This window comes from Oncorhynchus mykiss, chromosome 15 (assembly GCF_013265735.2).
Source record: "Oncorhynchus mykiss isolate Arlee chromosome 15, USDA_OmykA_1.1, whole genome shotgun sequence".
Classification (NCBI taxonomy): Eukaryota; Metazoa; Chordata; class Actinopteri; order Salmoniformes; family Salmonidae; genus Oncorhynchus; species Oncorhynchus mykiss.
The window spans coordinates 50,018,555-50,024,907 of NC_048579.1; the positions used below are offsets into that span (position 1 = coordinate 50,018,555).

General features: G+C 42.3%; 1 long non-coding RNA gene across 1 annotated transcript; it reads left to right on the plus strand.

Annotated features, from left to right (window-relative positions):
* The first annotated feature begins 1,062 nt into the window (after positions 1–1,062).
* Positions 1,063–5,274, plus strand: LOC118938923. Its single transcript, XR_005036316.1, has 3 exons — positions 1,063–3,071; positions 4,901–5,035; positions 5,136–5,274. It is a non-coding gene; the product is annotated as an uncharacterized LOC118938923 (long non-coding RNA).
* Positions 5,275–6,353: the final 1,079 nt, after the last annotated feature.

Here is a 6,353-nt window from a genome sequence, read left to right on the forward strand (position 1 = left end):
GGTTCCGTTTGTTAGAAGTGTGTATTGGAGGTGAAGTCAGGTGCAGGAGGGCAGAGTGTAGTGAACAGGCGCACTTTTTATTCCGGTCCAAAATGACAGCACAAAGTAACATAAAATGTGCCCAAACACGGAACAAAGACAAAAAGTAATGTGCGTAACAATATACACAATTCCAAAATAAACACAAACAATCTTACACAAAGACATGATGGGGAACAGAGGAATAAATTAATATGGAGTGAGTGGGGAATGAAAACCAGGTGTGAAGGGAACAAGACAAAACAAATGGATACATGAAAAATGGAGCGGCGATGGCTAGAAAGCCGGTGACGTCGACCGCCGAACGCCGCCCAAACAAGGAGAGGAGCCGACTTCGGCGGATGTCGTGACATCGTTGTTTCATCGGCCCCAACTCGTTCAAAGGACAGCAGGCTGAAAAGCCCTATACGGGTTGACCATATCTCCACAGCCGAAGTTATATAGTTTGGATGCCCTGCCGAAGGACCCTAGTATTTAAAAATATATACATATATTATTTCACCTTTATTTAACCAGGTAGGCTAGTTGAGAACAAGTTCTCATTTACAACTACGACCTGGCCAAGATGAAGCAAAGCAGTGTGACACAAACAACAACACAGAGTTACACATGGATTAAGCAAGCGTACAGTCAATAACACAATAGAAAAAAAAGAGTCTATATACAGTTTGTGCAAATGGCGTGAAGAAGTAAGGCAATAAATAGGCCATAGTAGCAATTAATTACAATTTAGCAAATTAACACTGGAGTGGTAGATGTGCAAGTAGAAATACTGGTGTGCAAAAGAGCAGAAAGTAAATAAAAACAATATGGGGATGAGGTAGGTAGAGTGGATGGGCCATTTACAGATGTGCTATGTACAGCTGCAGTGATTGGTTAGCTGCTCGGATAGCTACTGTTTAAAGTTAGCGAGGGAAATATAAGTCTCCAGCTTCAGCGATTTTTGCAATTCGTTCCAGTCGTTGGCAGCAGAGAACTGGAAGGAAAGGCGGCCAAAGGAGGTGTTGGCTTTGGGGACGATCATTGAGACATACCTGCTGGAGCGCGTGCTACGGGTGGATGTTATTATGACCAGTGAGCTGAGATAAGGCAGAGCTTTACCTAGCAAAGGCTTATAGGTGACCTGGCGACGAATATGCAGCGAGGGCCAGCCGATTAGAGCATACAGGTCGCAGTGGTGGGTGGTATATGGGGCTTTGGTGACAAAACGGATGGCACTGTGATAGACTGCATCCAGTTTGCTGAGTAGAGTGTTGGAGGCTATTTTGTAAATGTAATCGCCGAAGTCGAGGATCAGTAGGATAATCAGTTTTACTAGGGTATTGGTGTGCAACGACCAGACCTCTCTGGTATAACTTAGCCAACGACTTTAGATAACGCTATTGCTGTTTATGTAGGCAGCTCTTTTGAGGCAGGCTGGCTAATGTTTTAGTTAACGTTAGCATAGATAATTAGCTAGCTAGCGCATTACAACTTAGTTAGGTCGTAGCTTATACACGTTTATTGTGTATTGTCTACATACTGTTGGTTATGTGACGTTATTTGTTAATGCTAGCCGAGGCAGGCTGGCTAGCTAACATTAGCTAACTACAAGTTGGATTTGCAAATTCATTTGTAGCTCATACAAGTGTATTCTGTATTGTCATGGATGCCGCTATGGGGGTAGCTAATGTAACAGATGTGATCGTTCTTAGTAACTGTCTTGCATTGTGTTTATAAAGAAAGGAATACCCAGCCAAAGGTCCCAGTTGATTAGTGTTTATTCTGACAATAGACATTAAGGAAGCACATTAGATGTGCAGGACAACAGTTTGTTGATGGCTGTAGATTCATGATTCGTCTGTTACCATGGAAATAACTGTGAATTAGCAGGGAGCTAATGCAACCATTACAATTAGAGCATGCTAGCTAGCTGAGTGTTCAAATCTGTCATCAAGGCAAAGGTTGGCTACTTTGAAGAATCTCAAATATAAAATATATTTTGATTTGTTTAACACCTTTTTGATTACTACATGGTTCCATATATGTTATTTCTCCCCCTATCTGCAAGCATGACTACTGGCATAACAATTTATTGACATGTAAATTCAAACAACCAATAGGAATGGGGTGGCAGTGTAGCCTAGTGTGTTGGACTAGCAACCAGAAGGTTGCAAGTTCAAACCCCCGAGCTGACAAGGTACAAATCTGTCGTTCTGCCCCCGAACAGGCCGTCATTGAAAATAAGAATTTGTTCTTATCTGACTTGCCTAGTTAAATGAAATAAAAAATACATAAACACTGAATACATGTTTCTGCAGTGTCAATGGAAACATAACTAACCCTGTTACATTAACAAATGTTAGAGTCTGACTAATTCTGTGAACTAGGGGCAACAAACCGTAACTGCATCACTGGCCTGAATTGTATCAAATCTGGAGCTATAGTCGTAAAACAGAATTAGGGTTTACACTAGTTACCACAGCCACAGAGTCCCCGACCTGATTCTAAAGTCAAACTTGGTAAAATATTCATGAAAACAAAAATGTGCTTTTTGGTCTTAATTTAAGTTTAGGGTTAGCAGTGGGTTAGGGTGAAGATTAAGTTTAAAATCACATTTTAAGAAGAAAACTTGTAGAAATTTGTGGGGTAAATTACTTTCTTGCTGTGGTAACTAGTGACAACTTAGAATTATCTTGACCCAAGCTACTTTCCTGATGAAACAGACTGCTTCATCTACAACGGTAATGTGTGTTATGTGAAAAGTTGTATAAAGTTTGATAAACTAATAGGTTCATGATGTGATATCATGATAGCTGAAGTGAAATGGAATGCAGCGTTCAGGTTGGTTCCACCATGCTAATCATAACCACCATTGATAATGTAATCAGTGCTCTGTGGGTGTGTTTGTGTGTGTGGTGACCAGTACCTTTGAGGGGCCAGGAGCTGATATACGCTGCCATGCCCATCAATGGGACGATAGCAAAGACCTTACCTCCAGCCTCACCTCTTGCCTGCTCACCAAAGGATGTCGATGGGGAGACCAGAATCAGGTAGGTTTAGTTTGACCTGTTCAAACTTAAACATAGTATACAGGGCTTTTGGAAAGTATTCAGACCCCTTGACTTTTTCCACATGTTTGTTACGTTACAGCCTTACTATAAAAGGGATAATAAAAATACTAAAAACTCATCAAATCATATTGTATTTGTCACATGCCCCGAATACAACAGGTGTAACCTTAACATGAAATGCTGACTTACAAGCCTGTAACCAACAATGCAGTTCAAGAAATAGAGTTAATAAAATATTTATTAAATTGACAAAAATTGCAGCAGTGTAAAAACAAAGAGGGTGGGGGGGGGGGGGGGTCAATGTAAATAGTCACACAATACTGCTCAAACCAAAAAAAAACATGTTTTATTTTTTTATTTTGCAAATGTGTTAAAAAGTTCAAACAGAAACAACATATTTACATAAGTATTCAGACCCTTTGCCATGAGAATCGTAATTTATCTCAGGTGCATCCTGTTTCCATACATCATTCTTGAGATGTTTCTACAACTTCATTGGAGTCCACCTGTGGTAAATTCAGTTGATTGGACTTGATTTGGAAAAGCACACACCTGTTTATATAAGGTCCCACAGTTGACGGTGTATGTCAGAGCAAAAACCAAGCCATGAGATCAAAGGAATTGTCCCTAGAGCTCTGAGACAGGATTGTGTCGAGGAACAGATCTGGGGAAGGGTACCAAAACATTTCTGCAGCTTTGAAAGTCCCCAAGAACGCAATGGCCTCCATCATTCTTAAATTGAAGATGTTTGGAACCACCAAGACTCTTCCTAGTGCTGGCCCCTCGGCCAAACTGAGCAATCGAGGGAGAAGGGCCTTGCTCAGGGAGGTGATCAAGAACCCGATGGTCACTCTGACAGAGTTCCAGAGTTCCTCTCTCCAGCAATCCACAAACCAGGCCTTTATGGTAGAGTGGCCAGATGGAAGCCACTCCTCAGTGGCACATGACAGCCCTCTTGAAGTTTGCCAAAAGTCACAAAGACTCTCAGACCATGAGAAACAATATTTTCTGGTCTGATGAAACCAAGATTGAACTCTTTGGCCTGAATGCCAAGCTTCACGTCTGGAGGAAACCTGGCACCATCCCTATGGTGAAGCATGGTGGTGGCGGCGTCATACTGTGGGGATGGTTTTCAGTGGCAGGGACTGGGAGACTAGTCAGGATCGAAGAAAAGATGAACGGAACAATGTCCAGAGAGATCCTTGATGAAAACCTGTTCCCGAGCACTCAGAACCTCAGATTAGGGCAAAGTTTCACCTTCCAACAGGACAACGACCCTAAGCACACAGCGAAGCCAATACAGGAGTGGCTTTGGGACAAGTCTCTGAATGTAATATAGTGGCCCATCCAGAGTCCGGACTTGAGCCCGATCGAACATTTCTGGAGAGACCTGAAAATAACTGTGCAGCGACGCACCCCATCCAACCTGACAGAGCTTGAGAGGATCTGCAGAGAAGAATGGGAGAAACTCCCCAAAGACAGGTGTGACAAGCTTGTACCGTCATACCCAAGAAGACTCGAGGCTGTAATCGCTGCCAAATGTGCTTCAGCAAAGTACTGAGTAAAGGGTCTGAATAGTTATGTTAATGTAATATTTCAGTTGAATTTCTTTTCTAAATGAGCAAAAAAATATTAAAACCTGTTTTTGCTTTGTCATTATGGGGTATTGTGTGTAGATTGACGTAACAAAATGTGGTGAAAGTCCAGAGGTCTGACTACTTTCCGAATGCACTGTATGTTTGTTTGTCAGATATCACCTATCCTAGTTGCCATTGGTAATAGAACAGTGAATGTGTATATGTTCACAGATGCAGCTATGGAGCCAGCACTTGGAGACTTGCTAGACGATGTGATAGAGGCCTGACCGACAGACAGGCTTGACACTGACGTCTCTGAATGGAGAGAGACCTGGCACTCAGCACATCCACAATGTGGGACTGAAGGTATTTCCTAATTATACAGTACAGCAGAAATGTCCAGCATTTGCAACACCCTTTTTATTCTATGCGTCACTGAATGCAACAATTCTGCCTATTTTTACAGATGAGGAGGACTGGGGATGCTTCTGCCAGACGCCAGCCTCGGTCGTTTGATGGGGAGACTATAATTGGGCAGGTTTGGTCTTACCTGTTCAGAGTTCAACATTAGTACCCGTTTGTGTGTCAGATTACATATCGTAACCGCCGTTGGTAATAGAACAGGGAATGTGTATGTGTTCACAGAAACATGTATGGAGACGGCACATGGGGACTTGCAAGACGACGTGAGGAAGTCCAGATTGACAGACGGGCTTGATACTGATGTCTCTAAATTGAGAGAGGCCAGGCAACTCTGCATTACATTTTTACTAGAGTCAACTTTTACTTGTATTGTCTTTTTTAATTATTGAGTTGAATGGTGTCAGTCAATATGGGGAGGGAGAAACCCTCCTGTTCTATACGGGACAACACACAGGAAGGTATGACCACTCTGACATGTTTGCCAAGGTAGCCCCATTAACCACAGACAAAATGCAGATAGGCACAGTATCTGCAATGGCTGGGAATGACAATGAAGGGTGAAAGGAGCACCCTGCTAGATTAAAAGAACACTGTTTCTATAGAAACAGTTAGTTTTACCCTACTGATGATGTGTTGTTGCAATAGTAACCACTGAGCAGTGGTTGTTTATTCTACATGGATGTCTGTTAAAACACTTAGTTTAGAATATCTACATGAATTCAGCCATCACATCTTCTCATATTACTCTGCCCTTTGTATCTCAGTTGGTAGAGCATGGCGCTTATAACGCCAGGGTAGTGGGTTTGATTCCCGGGACCACACATCCATAAAATGTATGCTTGCATGACTGTAAGTAGCTTTGGATAAAAGTGTCTGCTAAATGGCTTATATTATATGATATGTTATTATATCTACTGACCTTTTCAAAGCGTCCTCCGGCATCTCAGCATACATCTGAGACTTGACCTATAGTTATTGACCTCAACCTGCAGGAGGTTTGTTTGCTGTCATTGAGTTGGGGGGAAACCGCTGCGGTCAAGGTTCTGACAGATGGGTGTGTCTTGGTGGTGGCAAGGACACACCCAAGAAACACTCAAGTCAAACCACACCCCCAAGCCAAGTCATGTTTGGCTCCTGTCATGGCCGCCAGCATTTCTTGAGAAGCAAGCCAAAATAAGAGGCCAAATCAGCTGTTGCAGTTCCCCTTTAATAGACCTAAATGTCAAAATCTAAAAAAATTTACATCCACACTTGCTCTTTC